Here is an 18347-nt window from a genome sequence, read left to right as displayed (position 1 = left end):
CTATGTCATATTGCCGCTAAAATTTACTTCTAATCGGCCGCGTACCGACTCGGGACGCGTTCGATTCGCGGAAAACTGAAAGGACGCGCGAGGGGATCGAACGACTGGCGGTTCTCGACGATCTATTCTACTTAGAGCACAGAGCGACTGCAACCCCTCGGGACCGAGATGCGATCGTGTAAAAAGATTTGCGGATCGGGTACCTACCCGACGGTCATAATCCAAGGGTGTATCGCACTGATAATCACGTAGAGAGAGGCTGGTCCAGCGAGATTTTCACAGGGCACAGACTGTTCACACCGAGGACACTTCTGCGTTTTCAGCGGCGAGTAGAACCGGACACGTTATATCGCAAGCTGGAGGCTACTGTCGAGACGAGACCAGACCGGGTCGGTGCAGCGCCGTCAATTCCACAAAAATATTCGGATATCTGGTCGGTCGGGGCCACGAGGCGACCGGTTCTCGCGCCGATCGCTCACCGTGCTGAACCCGCTTGACTTTCTGGAGCGAACAGGTGGCCGAACATCGACGGCGAGTCACGCTGCGTGGTACACGCGAGTCTCGTGAGTTTCGGGAAACCGACGAAAGATATTACGCACGCGTCGCGACGGCTAGACGTCGACTGAGGAGAGACGAATCTCGCCTCGTCGCTCCGCGCCGCGCCGCGCCGCACCGCGCCGCACCGCACCGCGCCGCACCGCACCGCGCCACGCCGCACCGCACCGCCGCGCGTCGCCTCGCCTCGCCTCGCGTCGCCTCGCGACGCTTCGTGTCCGTCCGTCCGCCCCTGGTTCCACGATCTCCCACCGCTTCTGCGTCGAAGCGCCACCACGTTCTCACTACCCCCTCCGCGTGTATTCTCTGCTGTGCTTCTGATTCTCTCCTCTCGTTCCTTTCGTTTCCACTTGTCTCTTCCGCCTCGGTTTCTCCTTCACCTTCTACTCGCTATCGCGAGCTGACACGCCGCGGGCGCAGGGTCACGGAACGTCATACGAACCGACGATTATTCCCGAATCACAAGTAATCGCCAATTCTCCGGCCGAAACTGCCAGTCTTTAGTTCTCGTAGTTCGGTGAACACGTTCGCGTCCGATCGCAAACGTGTCGACACCCAGGCGAAAATACCAATGGGGCGCACCGTGCGTGTAATCATTTTCTAATTGCTCGAGATCGATCCTTTAATTTACTCGGATTACTACCAGCAAATAGAATGTATAAGATTTATTCTAGAGCGAGTAGAATTATGTAATCTTCTGACCTAACACAGGGAACTTCAAACCGTTTCAAACACGATCGCGAACGGACGTCGTATCGACGAATCATAGTAGACGAAAGCTCTCTCTTTTTCTGCCACTCTGGTGCTCGTAAACTTTAACACCGTTAAATAACATACGGTGGACGAGGAAAGTATTCGGACGGTTTTTAAAATGGTGTAACATTTTTATAACTGGACTAAATCACTTGAAGCTTTTGGAAATGTTCGAGCGACTAGTTTACTGTGCAACGACTAAAGTTTTGTTTTTACTTTTAACTGTTTTATCCGATTTTATAATGAGATTTAAAAAAAAGGAAAAGCGTATCGAATAAAATTGAGAATCGTCGTCGAGCAACGCCACAACCAGGAAAATCAATGCGACCGGGTTAGCTATGGGGTAAAGAATGGTATCGGGCCGGCCGTCGCAAAGAACTCTAATTATGTTGCGCGAGGTTTTCGAGTAGAACGAGTGAGTTTCATTATAATGTTAGTATACTCGGGCGAATGGCCTCGAGAGCCATTTGTCACGACTGTCGCAAGTTCGCCAGTTTAATGCATCCATGGTTCCGGTTCCTGCCGGCATCGCCTTTGGTGTAATTTTCGAGCGACAATGCCGTTGTCCGATGGACAAAACGGATTCGCGGGTATCACGCGCGCATCTCGACCTCTCCCTCGATAGTTTTCCGCTAATCCATATTGCTCGATAAGATAAGGGACAATGCCTGAACGAATGGGAAGCCCATTTGACCGAATCCGATCGATCATTGGTCGAGCCCGAAATGCGCGATCTATTTCGTTCGCAAATACGAATTTCAAAACATGCAGTCATTCTTTGCCGGCGTGCCGTCGCTTTAAGCGATTCGCGACGCGTTCGCTTTGTTATTTATTCGAGTAACTTTGTAAACTCGAACAGTCATCCTAAAATCCGAGTATAATACAGGAGGTCATCTTCGATCGGTAAATAAATGAAAATAATGATTATTATTATCAACTTTCGTTTAACCGCGGGATCTGAAAAATAAAGATTTCTCGCAACGACTGTCGTTTCTACTCTTTCGACCTTTTCGACCTTTTCGACTATTCGACGAAACCGAACGCGTCGAAGGCCGACGATAATATTTGAAATGTATGACAACCGATTACATAATCCAATTACCCAGCCATCGGGGAGGCAATCGGCAGTCGAAACGATAAACGATGTCGACAATCGATCGTCGATAATTCCAGTCCGACGAAGAAACTCGCATGCGAGGATCTCGACGTGTCTGAGTTGGACGAACGCGATCCGTCCAGCAGTAGTCGATCCTCGCCGCTTGTATATCTTGATCGGTTCCAATTATTTTCTCCACTCGGTTCGCGAAAGTAATTAGCCGGCAGTCATCGAGGAGAATTTGTCGCGGAAGCGCGATATTAATGCTTCCAGCGTCCTGGAATCGGAGCAGTCCAATTACCGGGAGTCGCAGCCCAACCGTGACAGACTGTCACCGTTTATAAATACAATTGCGAGCGTGCAGTCGCGGGTGTATCGTGTAAACGCAACGGCGGAACGTCGATAATCTTTCCTGAATCCCCGAAGACTGTACCGACACGACACAGCACACGGTACAGTCGATCGCAAATATACGGTCGCTTAAACTCGTAGACGGCGCCGCTGACAGGATCGTTAAAGTGATACACGACGCAAAACGATGCACGCCCGGCGTTCGTCGAGCGGATTCAACGAGCACTCGAACATTAGGCGACGAGAATCCGTCGGGTCGGCGGACGCGCTTGGGACAAATGAGCAACCGGTGCCCGGTAATTCGTCCGCGTTTTGTAATCGCAAAACGCGAGCTGTCAAAGCGGGCCGAGACACGGGTGTTGCCGATATTGGCTACTCCTGGGCCGGCTGCCTTTCGCGATAATCGCGGACCCGCGAGTCCGTGTACACAACGTGCACCCTTAAGGTACTCCGCTTTCTATCGTACCGTCGATTCGTTGTCGGTGGTAATCACAGGGCTTTGAGAGAGTCAGCGGTTGCCGGATAATTTGTGGATACTGGTTTACTTTGCCCGAGAAGCCGAATGTTTCCGATCAACCGCCCGGTCCACCGGACGGATCCGTGCTGCGATCGCAATTACGCGAACGCGTGTCAAGTTTGTCGCTCCGTTGACGTGCTCCTCTTAACGTGTCCAAGAAAACCGAGCGGCTCGGCCGGCTGTGAAACTCGATACGCTGCTACGTGCACCAGAAACACAGAAACCGAACGAGTATATCCTAACAACAATGGACACTGTCTAGGAAACTAAATTCACTCTTCGGCTCGAAGGGTGTCCGTAGATTTTCCCGCGTGATTTTAATATCGTTCTCGAATATTTCTCCGGCTGGTAAACGTGATCGATAGACTGCGAATTTTATGCATTTCTGACAAAAATGAGTACGCGCGTCTTTTTCCTGTGAAACAGTAAAAAGATGAAAAATAATTAATCACGTCGATATACTACTTTCGACCTGCTTGAATTATTAACACGTTCCGTGCCACGTGTACCATCGATGGTACACGCTTGCATGTTTACTTAGTGAACTGAACAAATTGTTTACAAGAAATTTAGAACCGAAGAATCAATTTCCACCGCAAGAATGGGCCTTGATAAGTTTTTGTTACGTTGTTATGTGTACGAGAATTAATAATTGCACGTAATACATCAAGTTTTAGTAAAATATCAAAGTGTGAAGATTCGAGTAAAGAAAGCTCGGCACGGAACGTGTTAAAGAAAGAATGCAACTTCTAAGCTACTTCCATTTTTTTTTTTTTATAACAGTGGCTGACAATTTTAATTTTGCATCGAGTTCCGCGGTCTAGCGATCGGCGATTGTTTGCGTTCGGAGAAAAAGAGGCTCTGCGAACGGCGAAGACAATCGAATCGACGGGCAACGAATGTTTTGATAAAAAGTTAAGAGCCGCGAGAGTTAATATGTATTTGCACTGTTGGACGAAAACAGAGAATTTAAGCGATTCACAGTTTCCGCGATTCTCGGCCGGAAGTTACGGGAATGTCGTTTAAAGAGTAACGATTAAATTACCAAGTTGGAGGAGGGCGGATCGCGAATGGAAGGAGCGGATAAATAGAAAATGTCAACGAACGCCGCGAAGCCGAGTAAAGATAGAACTAGAAACTTGGGAGCGCGGCGCATTGGACGGCGAAGTAATATTTTTCCAAGTATCGATTCGACGACCGTGGCTACAAGTTTCCAGCGGAATTCTGTCGATCGCGCGTCATCCCTCGCGCGAGTCTTTTTAACCCCCAGGAGCGTGCCGTTGACGGGAAAGTTACCGCTCCGAGTGAAACTTTTTCGAAGTTCGCGGTGAAGAGTGGCGAGGAGTGGCGCGGAGATTAGCCCTGGGGAATTAGAGTTTCCAGTGTACAATGAGAGTAGAATTCAGAGGCGTTTAACCCCGTGGAAAAATCGACCGTTCCTCTCTCCGATCCTGCCGAAATTCTTCGATCCGATACCGTCTGGCCGGCGCGGCGCGGTCTTCGTTCCGCGGGAAATTATATCTCCGTGAATAGTTTTTCAAATTCCGAACGATCAAACACACCGTGCTATATTGTAGCCGGTTCTAATCTCGGATCTTGACGACCCAGTTTCTTGATTTTGACAAGCAGATTCGACGGCCGCTCTCTGTGAAGCGACTCCAGAATTTTCGATAAGCGCCGGTTAAGTAGTTTGCCGACCGTCCAAAGCGCAATTTGCTCGGGAAAATATGTTTGCGTACCTTTTATTGGAAGCTCGTCCCGAGCATTTGCACAGTAAGTGCCGGTACAAGGCGAAAGTATTAACGTTTAATTGCGTCGGGCATGTAGGTGGGTCGCTTCTCCGGCCGTGACGGCTGCCAGAAATCATAAAACGGGCCCGGAGGGGCGAAACGGGGAGCGAATCGCGCGCTAATTGGATGCCTCGCGAACGCCTACCAAATTCCCACCGAATATTCTACCAATAATTGAAATTTACTATTATTTGAAACAGCGCGGCGGACCACGAATTCCTAATTTCCGAGCGTTTAGCAATCGAAAGATCGATCCGAGTATACCGTGACCAATTCCCATCGAGACGACGTGCCCTCTCTTAGGCGAAAGAGTTGCAGCAAGGCCTCGTATTTCTCCAAATAACCCCTTGTGTGTCGCTCGGTGCTCCCCTGTCCCCTCGTTTCTCGGAAAAATAATCCGTGCGCGCGTTGCGAAGAGGGACACCGATCGATATTTATCGGCGTGTCGTACGAGAGCTCGGAGTCGACGATGCCCGGGACTCGTTCGTGGTGCAGTGCCGCGTGTGACGAATCGCTTTGATGGAACGACGCCATATTATACAGAGGTTCTCGTCTTTCGCAATCGGAACCTAATACTGGGCCAGCCCCTGTCCCTCTTTACACGGAAATCCTTTCACCGACCAGCCCGATTTTTAACCATTTTATGCCAACGATCTCTCTACAGGGGTCCGACCACCCTCGACATCGATAGATCGTTTAATTTACTCGATTTCTAATTAACGAGGGTTGCCGGTTCTTCGGATATTTCGAACTTAGATGGGCCTTTTTATTCGCACAATTGAGCCGTTTATTTTCAAAGTGGCATATATCACTTTTTCAAAAAGATCGAGTTAATGGTAACACTAATTACAATTGAACGGTATCTTTTCATTTTTTAAAAATTTGCAATCAATAAGTTGAGAACTATTGAGATTTGTTCGAGAGAAGTTTTGCTAATTAACGGTATAACAAACACGTTTATTTTGAAAGTGGCGTAAGTCGCTGTACTCGGGAAATTAATTGCGGAGCTTAGTGTAAAAGAAATAGAAACGTGTGATAAGTGTGTGTGAAGTATTGTTTTGAATTATTTTCAGTATTTTTAAAAAAGTTGCGATCACTGGACTTATTTTTATAAGTGCGAAAGAATAGTGCAGTTTTGTAAATTATATTATAGAGATGTGGCGGCTACCTCCAGACCCGCCAGCAGATGGCTATAAAATGTTTTATAAAATAACTTTAGATGAAAAAGATGAATTTCTAACTTTGGATTTGTCACCAAAAAGAGGAAGACCTAGGCGTTATTCGCAAATAGAAATGGATCCGTTATACGCTGGATCTCGTCCTGTTTCTTCAGCAAAATACAAAGACATGATAGACTTGCTTAATTATATACCCCCAATATACCACAGTTATTTTAAAAATTTGAAACAAAACACGATTTCCGAGGACTTAATCACTCCTATTGATGACGAAAATGAAATTGAACCGATGTATATTTTCATATAAATTACTTATACTTATGTTTCAAAATGTACTAATTATTTTTGTATTTTATGAATATTAAAATAAAAAGTACTTAAATCAAACCTTTATATTAAATATGTTCATGGTACAAATTATTATTATATATGTAATTTATTCAACAATTTTAGTAAGTCACTGTCCTTTCAAAACGTCACTTCAGTAAAATACGTCGGACAAAATTAATATATGTCAGTCATTTTTCTAAATTATTTATTTTGAAAGTGGCGTAATGCACTTTACCGTATTGAAAAGTGGTGATTTTTTAATGTCTATACGAAATTATTTATACTGAGAAAAATATCAGTATCCTGAGATAACAAATACGAGTAAATCTTCTCGAAAGTTAGCATCCATATTTTTAAACGTGTTAAAACGCGAACCCTTAAATATCTCGACTTAAAAACAAAGTGACTTATGCCACTTTCAAAATAAACGGCTCGATTGTCAATTGTACAAGAATCCAGAAACGGAGCAGTGAGACTCGTCAAGGATTTCTAGTATTTCTAGTAGCCGTTGCAACCGCGAGACACGAGTGAAGCCTGAAATGATGATTCTTATCCGAAATGTCCCTTGACCGAACGAACCGTGCTTTGTCCAAATAAAAGCGAAACGGAGCAAGTAAAATTCATTCTTGGCAAAAGTGGAAGTTGCTTCGGAAACTCTAACTTGTCCGTTTCTAAATCGGCGGAAGAAAGTTCCGGAACCGCGCGAGAGAGTTGTTGTTTCTCTTAAAGCAACGCGGGATCGCGAAACAAGCAATATTTTCACTGTCAAGAAGATTCCCGTATTATTTCAAGCAGCACGTTGAAAAGCGCGACAGCCGGAGACAGACCTGTTTCAGTCCCGCAGCAAGCGGAGCAACGACATTTTTGCGGACAATGCGCGGAGGAAGGTCGCGAGGGAAACCAAATCTGTTCCGTATCTTGGCATCATATCGGAAGAGAATAATGTAACGTCATTGGTGCCGGCGCGGAGAGAGATGAGAAATTAAGTGAACCGTGGAGGATCGCATCGTCGAGGAAAACGTATACCGCAGTCGCTTAAGCCTCTCCTTGTGCACTCAGTCGAGTGCATCCACGATGGAAAATAATATTTGTCCGCTGGGATACTAACGGGAAGACGTGCTTTATCGTCCTCCTTCAACCTTCGCCCCTTCCACGCCGATTGTTCCTGTCCGATTGACTCTGCCAAATCGTTTCTTCGCGCGACTGTCATCTTTTCCTGCAACCCCATCTCAGGCTCTCCTCTAATGAAACTATCGATTCGACTCTCGACATACTACAAATATAACCAAATACGATCCGTCTGACCGCGGATTATTCGGCAACGATACCACCTAGTCCGTTCCACTGTCTCTTTACTCCAATATTTCTGTCTCGTTTTAAATATTCCGTCGATCCTGCTTCGGACTATCGTATCTTCTTTCAGCCCGCGTCCTTTTCTTTTCTGTTATCGTTCGAAACAACATTTGTCGCGGGAATATTTCCCACAATCGATTGTCTATTATAATTTCAAGTCGCGCAGACGGGGAGGGAGACGCGGAGATGTTGGTCCGATGATCGTGGTCGGATGATCGAACAAGTCTGTTCCGGCAGGGTATTTGAATGAAGTTTAAATCAGCTCGACGGTGCGAACGGAGAAAGCGCGGACGGGGGATGCCCGAAGCCGGTACAAATGACCACGAAGTGATAAATAATGTAACGGAGCATGGTTCTCGTGTTACGTGTCGAGGAAACGTATCGTTCCCATTACGCGTACGCATGTGCATGGTTATCGGCGCTGCCACCGAGCAAACATCATACGACTCCCGAACGACATATTCTGGACTTCCAATGTTCACTTCCACGATTCAGCCTCGATTCGATGATTGCGTTCCTCCAACTACACGCGCGTCAGCTTGTCCGGAACGCTGTTAACCAACTTATCGTCGCCGTTTTCAAACAGCTTCGCAATTGCACCGGCCTGTGCCGGCGCAATTTCTTAGTTTCTTAAATTCGAAACACTCGCGCAGAGTCGCGATTAATGCTAATTAGAAAACTGGACGAAACTTATACATTAATCTCGTAAGAAACAGATATGCCCGTCGCGCGGAAGTATGCTGCATGCATGTCTCTGTTGGTATTAATCCTAAAGTCGGTTTTACCAACGCGCATTAATTAGCATTTTCAAGAGGCATTGTATTAAATTTCTTGAAACAAGTCTTACGTGTTCTTATTTAAGATTAACATTAGCCGATATTATTGAAATAAGTTTCGTATTTACATCTTTATATGTTGAAGTAACATTTTACAATGCGAAGTAGCGGCAAAATATCGTTGCTAGCATTAAGGCAGACTTGAATTTTTCTTCCCATTAGAATTTTAACTGACAATAATAATGTGATCGCGGTAATAATTTCGCTAAAGAAACATTTTCGACGCTTGGAACAATTCCAATAATTACAATCGTCGTAATGAAATGTATCGATATTATATGGAAATGGAAATTGATCTGATGAAAATATAATTTTATGTAGCGAAGAAGAATATAGTTCTGCAAATGATGATTTATAATACATTTACTTTTAATTTAATTTAATTCAATTCAATTTAATATAATTTTGTGTTACCTTATTTTATTATTCTGCAATCGATATGAATACATTTTTCTGGCAAAGAAACTTTTGTCGACCAATTGTTAATAAACATGCCACATATAAATCAATAAATATATTCATTTGTTTCAATAAAGTTACAGAGATACATGACAGACGATGAACATAAAATGATAGTTTTGTCCTGTTAGTACCTCGAATCGTAACACTGTGAATCGGTTCGGTTGTTTCGATGAATTGGATGATATACGATTTACTTCGAGAGGTTTCTTTCTTCGTGTCCTCGAGGTGATAATTCTTTTATCGAGGATACGTTGCCACGATCGATCAAGTTGCCGTCTATTACCGATGGATTTAAAAGCTATTTCTTGTATGAAGTGCGATCACAAGTCCACGGAGTATTTCTCCCCTAACGTTTATGAAGGGAATTATTGTGTGAAACCACCCTACCGTATTATAATAATAATAGTTCCGTTTCAACGCAGGGGAACTGTCACGTACACGATTACAAATCTTTATCGTAGCCTAGTCTAGTCTAAACTTCCAAAAATTACAAGTTTAATCTGGAATCTCTCGAACCCAGACGACTGTGGCGGCTGACCTCTAGCTTCTCTTTAGACTTGTTAATACTCGTATACGCGGTTCGCAAGTGTGTATTGTCTGGTATCAATTTTCATGCTCCATCGAGATATTTGAGAAAATGTCCAGTTTTCAAGAAGTCTTGCCAATGACTGGTCGACAAATTTGAAATCTGTTCCTTTAATAACCGAGTCTACAATCTACAGGGTGTCCCAAAAATGTCTCGCAATCCGGAAATGGCGGGTTCCTCGGATCATTTGAAGCAGCTTCTTCCTTTACGAAAATTTTCTGCGAGGCACCGTTAACGAGTTATTAACGAAAAACAGTGACCAATAAGAATCGAGTACGGCTGACGCGAGGCGGCCCAGACAACCAGCGCGCGAAGCCCAGTTCCGCTCATTGGCTCGGTCGCCTCGCGCCAGCTGAGCTCGCCTCTCATTGGTCACTGTTTTTCGTTAATAATTGGTTAAAGGTGCCTCGCAGAAAATTTTTGTAAAGGAAAAAGTTGCTTCAAATGACTTGAGGAACCGGCCACTTTCGGATTGCGAGACATTTTTGGGACATCCTGTATAACTAAATATTGTATATTAATATCAATGTTATGTCGTACGTGACGTAATTTTGTAGCTCTTCTTTTCCTATAAACTTTTCTACTGCTCCTCCTCCCCCTCTCTCTCACTCTCTCTCTGTCTATATATGTAAACATATAGACTAATGGCATTAATTGGTTTTTGACCGCATAATGACTAAATAAATAAATAAAAATTATTCTACTTGTTCGAAACGGAACATGTCGACAGTATTCACCCCACTGACCCGAGTCTTCCGAAAGATTTATGGGATCATTAGCATTGCTACGGACGGCCAAGCGATCCGCAGTTTACGCGAATCGCGTTAGCAAACCCGTCCGCTAATGAATTTAATTCGCTTCGCCACAAGACAGGTCTAATCATTTCTCCCGACACCTCCTCTGAGACGTCAACTCCAGTTATACCCGTTCTACGTAGTTTCTTTATCGTGCATAGTAATTGAATCATGCATTGTGTCGTTCAAGAATAATTGGTTAACGAGATCCCCAAGAATCATGAGGCACGAAATAAATACATCTGGTATGCCCGCCGAGGAGAGACGCGGTAGCGAAGTGCTCGAGACGCGCTAGAACGCTGTGAAAAACGTTACCGCGGGGAACGACAGACGACGATTCGAGTTTCGAAGAAAGGAAAATTCGAGGCTGACGATCGTTTCGTCCCCTGAATCGATAACTAGCAGCGAGAATTTCCATCCGCGATGTTGGAAGCGGTAACCTTTCGAAATATCGTTGACTGTAGGCTATACAGAAATGTAAACCGATGTCCTTACGAGGATCATTGGGTAAACTTGGCGTTGGAATAATATTATTTGGCAAATAACAGATCAAATCTTATTAAAAAAATGTTTCATATGGAAGTTTATTCTTCTTCGCGTAGATAATAAACATCTGTAAATAGAAATATAGATTTACATTTAACACGTTCCGTGCCACGTGTACCATCCATGGTACACGCTTGCATGTTTACTTAGTGAACTGAACAAATTGTTTACAAGAAATTTAGAACCGAAGAATCAATTCCCACCGCAAGAATGGGCGTTGATAAGTTTTTGTTACGTTGTTATGTGTACGAGAATTAATAATTGCACGTAATACATCAAGTTTTAGTAAAATATCAAAGTGTGAAGATTCGAGTAAAAAAAGCTCGGCACGGAACGTGTTAATGAAACAAAGTAACCCTCCAAATGTTCTTCAAAAGGATCATGAAAAACGAATAAAACAGCAAATAACACATTTTCAAATGAACTGATTGTTCGTATAACTATAGAAAACTTTATGTAAATATAACTTTATGAAAAGAAGCCAGTGTGGGAGCGTGATAAAGGCCTCTGTGTGCGCGTACGTTAGTGAATTCCAACAGTTTTGCGGCGAAAAGTAGGTGAAAGTAACCTGGCGAGGGTAGAAAGTGACCCGGGATCGACCTTGCCTCGCCTCCAGTGCGGCAGTTAGAGTGCCTCAGGGTTTGTCGAATGTTTTCGCGCAATTATTGCCGGCGAGTCAACAGCAGCGAGGCCGTAACGAGCCAACGATACCGAAAGTGTGTTGCTGAACGGTTTGGTGCCGAGCGACAACAACGAAGGGAAGTGAGAAAACGGATCTCGAAGCCGGCTCGTCGCGCCGCGAATTCCCGGCGTTACCGTGGCTCGAGTAAATATAAGCGTGACGCGAATCTTGGCAGCATCCGACGTCGTTCTTTCCACCCACGCTTCATCCATTACTCGGGCCAAACAGGTGTGCGTATTACCGCGCCCGGAGCCAACTGTGGAATTCCTGTTCTTTCCTTCTTTCGTTCCTCCCTCGTGGCTGCGTGGCTCTTCTTCTAGAAACCGGGTTGGAATTCCCGGCGATCGAACGAGTCTCGTCGACACGCCTCGTCCTCGTCCTCGTCCTCGTCTCCGCCCCGTACCCCGTGCCGCGTTTAATTTGCCGGCATCCACGTGCCGGTTGTCCTATCGCAGGGCTTGTCGGTCATTCCGGCCTACCGGTTGACGAATATGGAATCGCGGACAGAAGGGAAACTCCGCGGGGAAATCGGCCGGAACTGATGAGACCATATTTTTTCGCCTCTCCGCCTATTTCTCCCTCGGAACCGCTGTCCCTTAGACGTCTTCCGCTTCTTCCGGCGCTTTCCTGGTTCCGTCGGGTAAACCAACAAACGCCTGGGGACCGGACCGGCTGCTTTGCGAAAAAATACTGGCTGTATGTGTCCGGGTAAGTAGAACGTACGCGACGCGTCGGCGTTGTTTAGTCGGACGGAAAGTCGCGGGAATCGTGGCTGCTTCCTCGCGTTACTCGGTCTAAGCCCTTTCATATCGGTCGCAAAATAACATGAATATTTATGTCCCGTGTTCCTTTTAAATGCCGCGATCGCTAGCAAGAATTAATGTATTCCGCTTTCGCGTTGTCGTTCGAAAATGTTTCGACGCTCGCGACCTCTCGATAAAATATGAAACGCTCCAATGGAACTCGTTACGAAACGTTTAATTACGGAGAGTGGTATCCAATAATTGTTGAATGGAACATTTTCTTTTTTAAATTCTAGTGGTTATTAACGATATATTATTGCAGTGCCAAAGACGCGATTATCGAGCACACATGATTGCTGCGTGTTGCAACTCGAAGTCGTAAGAGCTTCGCAAGGCAATATTCGCGTGGTAATCGTTGTGGATGGCTAAAATATTGGGTTGGCAACTGAGTAATTGCCGATTTCAGTTATAGATGTCTCTCACTCCCATTTTTATGATATCCGTAAATGTTATATTATAAAATTATTATTATTATTATTATTATTATTATTATGTTATTTTTTATTATCCGTGAATGTTAGCAACTGGACAAATTGAATGCAGCGGTCAAGGAAAAGCGACCAGAATTGGTCAATCGTAAAGGTGTCATTTTCCAGCAGGACAATGCCAGGCCGCACACGTCTTTGTCCACTCGGCAAAAATTGATGGATATTGGTTGGGAATTGATGTTACACCCACCATATAGCCCTGATCTCGCGCCATCGGATTACCACTTATTTCGATCCCTGGACAACCCCCTTCGTGGTAAAACTTTTAATGATGGTGACGCTGTAAAATCTCACTTAACTCAGTTTTTGGCCGAAAAGGATCAGACTTTCCACGAGCGTGGAATTTTCAAGTTGTCAGAGAGATGGCAAAAGGTCATCGAACAAAATGGAAAATACATTACAGATTAAACTTCATTCCAAGTAAAAAAGAATTTTTTATTTCATTGAACAAATTCGGCGATTACTTAGTTGCCAACCCAATATAATAGTGGAAATGAATCTTCCATTTTCATTAACTCGATTCTAATGTTCCCGATTTGTCTGTTGCTTACAATAATATCAATTTAATATAACATTGTTTATGGTAGAAAACCCGCATTCTAGCGATAACTGTCGAACGGGCAAGTAAGAAGAGGTGAACGAACGGTAACAAATGAAATTCGCTACATTAGAGAAAGACAAAATACAAAAATAAATGCCTAAAATTAAAAAAAAATTGCTGTTGTCAATATAAGTATCTTAAGTTTTATATTAATCAGTTATACGATTGGTCGAAGCTAGTGTGAGATAGTAAAAAATATTTATATTCTAAGATTGTCCCGTCCTTTCCTGTTTCAGATCCGTCGTCTGCGCGTGTCCGCTTGTCTCCCGCAATCGCGCTCGCGTACCATCGAAATTCTCGTGAACGAAAGCCCGTCGATCGCGTTTCCAAGTAAAAAAAAAATTTTTATTTCATTGAACAAGTCGGCGATTACTTAATTGCCAACCCAATAATTCGCAATCGAATTGTAGCTGCAGTGAAAGCAACAAAACATTTGTAGATATTTAACCCTTTGCACGCGAACCCTTTGCACTTCGACATAACGACCACATCTGGACTATATGTATATCTTACTCCAGAAGTTGCAAACAAAGAATTTGATTGAGTACACAGCAAAGCAGTAAGGTATATATTTTTCCCATTTTATTAGTGTTATCGACGCATGGTCTAGTTCTCTAGAGAAAGTATTGTTAGTAGAATATGGAGTCGGTTACTGTGGGCTGATTAATCGCTGTACCTTTGGTTTGTTTTCAAGCATAATTAACGATACATTTATCGAATAAGACGCACAGCAGAACTTCAACCAACCGAATTGGATTTTCCACGATGTTTGTTATTTAGAATTTTGATTATTCGAATGTAACGATGCAGGACTTCGATTGAACCTCGGTCTATCATTTTACACTATTGTACTAATAATTTATCTAAAATAGGAAGAAATTAACTATCAATTTTGTATTCGGATAATCGAAGTTCTACTGTATCCAATTTCTTTTTTAATCAAAAAGTCACCCCGTACCAAACGGCTTCATTACCTAACTTTAAAAGATCCTCATTAGCAAAGAGTTAAGCATCGGTTATTTCAGAGTTGAATGAATAATCCGAGCCCAACACATGTACGAAAATAATAACGTATGGAATCGTTGCTAAAGGGGAACGGACGAGATCCCGAACATTGGAGCGGAATACGGCCGGGACCATTGATCCGCCAGCAAATTGGTAACAATGCGCGAGTAATTACCGATGTCTGTACACGTATCTAAGATCAATGAGATCCCTCGAGTATGTACGGCGGATAGGCGGGGAGGGGCGAGGCGGAGCAAACTTCCACGTCTTCCATTTTCGAAGGGTAACGGGGCAATACCCCAAGAGATTGCGAGCCGAATTAGTATTTAATAGTGAAAGTTTCGTTCACCGGGAAAGCTATCTTTCCTTTCGACTTTGTTCGGCAAACCGTGGCCGGACCGACGCAATCCGCCTCGCGAATATCTCCCGAAACGAATTAACGCTAAACAAGAACCGACCGTTCCTGCCAAGCTCCCGTTCAAAACTGAAATTCCGTCGGAACGAACCGATCGCGCTAATTAACGTTGGTCTTTCGCGAGTTTTCGTTTTGATAGCACGGAGTTTTCCAGCGATTTCGGATTATCGAATTTAACCGGAAACTTCGCCCGATTAATTATTTTCGCGGTGCCGAACTTCAAGAACATTGTTCCGTATTCCCGGGTTACGTTCCCTGGAGCGAGTGCGACTTCGAGACAGCGTGTCAAACGGAAAGCCAAATTTAAACGCGTTCGGGCAGATTCGTCCCTAAAAGTCCTCCCCATCACAGTTTTTACGGCCCGTGCACCTGTAACGCGTCGAGGTCAGCTGTAATTTTTAAACGACCGACACCAGCGATACGTGCAAGCGCACCGCCGCGCTGAAATCTTCGTAGGATAGAGAAGTCAATTACCGTGCCCTGTTGGTAAACTTCTAAAAGTTTTTTCGCTACCGAAAACACAACTTCAGCTATTTAATCGACATTTCTTACGGAAAATTTCGTGAATTCCGCATCGAATGATCCAAATCATTTTTACGATATTTAAAAAAATTCCGTCGTTCACGTATCTCGTTTTAACAGATAAACGATTGATTGAATTTTAATAAAAGAAAACTTAATACGTCTTATTTGATGAATATAAAGCTGATTATGCTCGAAAGTAAATTAAAGGCACAGCAATTGACTGCACGTACGTTGGCTCGAATACCGAACTTCCGAGTTCTTGTCTCGCGACGTTAATTACTACGTCCGTAATCGCGTCGGAAAAGAACCGCTACACCCCTTCTCTGGTCAAGAAACTCGAGATTTCTGTTCCGTTACGAACCGACCCCCATCGATCGACGTCGATTCGAGGCAGACCGAAATTTATTTATTATCAACGAGACAGCTTCTTTTTCCATCGAGCAAACTTCCGTGATTTAGTGCGTTCGGTCACGAAATCTCCTTTCTCCGGGTTGTCAAAGTTATTTTGCGCTGTTGACAATGTATAAAATTCAGAGAAGGTTCCTCTCGGATTTCTAATACTTTGCGAGAACAGAGGAGAATCGTAGCCCGGCCGTTGTCTTCTCGGCGAAGCATACGCCAGAAAATATTTTACGTAATATCCTTTCACGGAGCAAGAGACGCTGTCCGCGGACCCCGCAACCATTTTTCCCGGGTTATTTTTTTTTTCTCGCGTTCGTTTAGGCGATATCAGCCCTCCAATAGCACGCACGGTCGCATGGTCACGCGGTTGCCTGTTGTTCACGAACACTGACACCGACACGGACACGGAGACGCGGGCACAGACACGCCGGAAGTGGGACGGCAGCTTAATATTCATGACGTCTTTCCCCCGTGGCGACTCTAAACACATTTTAATAACATTTTTTACGGCGCCGATTCTCCCCGCTTGAAAAGCTCCGCGACAGCGTTCGGGAACGCTCTTTGGCCAGGCCAAGAATGGGGGATGGAAAAGGACAGTCGGCGTTGACGGACGACAAAAGGGGAACGTGAAAGTGGCGAGAAAGGTAGAGGCTGCGACAAAGGGACACGCCGGAGCGAAGGAGAGCTAAAACAAACAGCAACGAAAAAGGAGCGCACGATGAAGGAAAAGAATAACTGCGCGAATGAACAGAAAAAGAAAAGACGAGCAAAGAAAAGGGAGAATGGAAACTCTACCTCCCCCATCGCGCTCGGTCCCGTCTCTTTACGATGGAATATATTGCTAGCCCTTTCAACTCTCTCTCTCTCTCTCTCTCTCTCTCTCTCTCTCCTCCGCTTTCAACCATCGACAACCGTCTCCTCGTTCCTCTCCAACTCTTCCTCCATCGACTCTCCTGCTCTCGAAACTCGGCCATGAAGCATCGAAGTTTCGCAAAGTCTCGCCGCGGGAAAAATCGAAAACGCTTCAAAGCTCCAGGGTGTTTTTCTGCTGACACATTTTTCGATGCTCGCAGAAAGATCGCTTCTCCTGTACACCGGAAACGGTTCCTCGCCGAATCATGATCTACACTCTGGGAAGAGAGGGTCTGAATATCCTCGAAAGAAAACCGCCTGTGGTCAAACGTGCAACCATCTGCTTGTAATCGCAAGTCTTACAGAGTCAATCCTCGGTCGCTCCTACATTCTGAAGGCTGCGAAGATCCTTGTGGCGTGTACATCTTTTATCAGGGCTCGAGAATACTGTACACTGAAAGGACGAAGGCGCTTCCAGAAATAGGAATGCGAATCGGATGAATCCAGATGATCCTATCATTTTACGGAGCAACGTATTAGACGGTGTTGCGTCTTCGAATGTCGAGATTCGCGTGCCAATTCGAGGAGCTAGGTGAAACGATTGTGCGCTTTGTGATCAAACTAAGTAATACTATATTTGAAACAAATCGATTCGATGTGCATACAACGTTGCAACGACTTCTGTCAAGCTCGCGGGGCGTCGTCTTCGTTGTCGGTTCGATTTTCGCTCTTATTAATTGGATATGAATTCAGATGGTGGCTATCGAATGTTCCAATTAGTATGTAGGCGCGATGGAAACTGTCTTGGTTGGAGGAGTGGGAAATTGTCTTTCTTCTTTCTGTCTAGCGACAATAAATTTGAATTCTCACGGCGATTGCCCGAAGTGGGCGCCCGGTGACACACGGTATTTTTGGGACCGTTGAGTCGCGCAAGCTATCTGGGCCCACCGTGACTTTTGCAGATGCTTTTGCTTTCATACGCAGAGTCTTGATTGGTATCGAGTAGCGCGGCATTGGAGTATTAGTTCGAAGCAAATCGATGTATCGGAAACTACGAAACAGGGCAAGAGAAAGGAAGAAGGCTAAGAGAAGATAAGGGTGCCGTTACTCGTCCCGCGCCTCGTCCCCCTGTCCCCCTCGCCCCGTGGCCCCTGCCGCCCGTTCCCCGCGACACACCGGATCACAGTCTATTCGGAAAATCTATCGCGAGACCGTCCCTCCCTATTACCCATCCTCCCTTCTTTCCACCCATACTTCCGACAGGCCGTTATCGATTTCAGCCGGTATACAAATCCACCTTCAGGTAACATTAGTCACCGACGCTTCCACCGACACACGCCGCTGTTCCGAGCAGAACGGACCTTAGGTATATCGTAGACTGGTAGACACCAGGAACTGCAGGAGCCACGGATGAAGTCGAGGAGAGC

The 18347-nt window shown here is 44.9% G+C and overlaps 1 protein-coding gene across 17 annotated transcripts in view; it reads right to left on the bottom strand.

Moving 5' to 3' along the window:
* Positions 1-18347, bottom strand: part of LOC117226595 (CUGBP Elav-like family member 1-A) — a 425233-nt gene that overhangs the window by 389439 nt on the left and 17447 nt on the right. For 6 of the 17 annotated variants that reach the window (XM_076528855.1, XM_076528858.1, XM_076528857.1 and 3 more), the window contains exon 1: positions 208-627. The exons of 1 other annotated variant lie outside the window; for it this stretch is intronic. The gene's annotated coding sequence lies outside the window, so the exon portion shown is untranslated. Of the gene's footprint in view, positions 1-207; positions 632-18347 lie in introns of those variants that run through there. 10 more of the 17 variants (XM_076528859.1, XM_076528862.1, XM_076528864.1 and 7 more) reach the window with 4 other exon arrangements.

The sequence above is a fragment of the Megalopta genalis genome, chromosome 2, assembly GCF_051020955.1.
Source record: "Megalopta genalis isolate 19385.01 chromosome 2, iyMegGena1_principal, whole genome shotgun sequence".
Taxonomy (NCBI): Eukaryota; Metazoa; Arthropoda; class Insecta; order Hymenoptera; family Halictidae; genus Megalopta; species Megalopta genalis.
The sequence above is the reverse complement of the archived record's forward strand: the minus strand, read 5'-3'. Positions and strand labels throughout refer to the sequence as shown.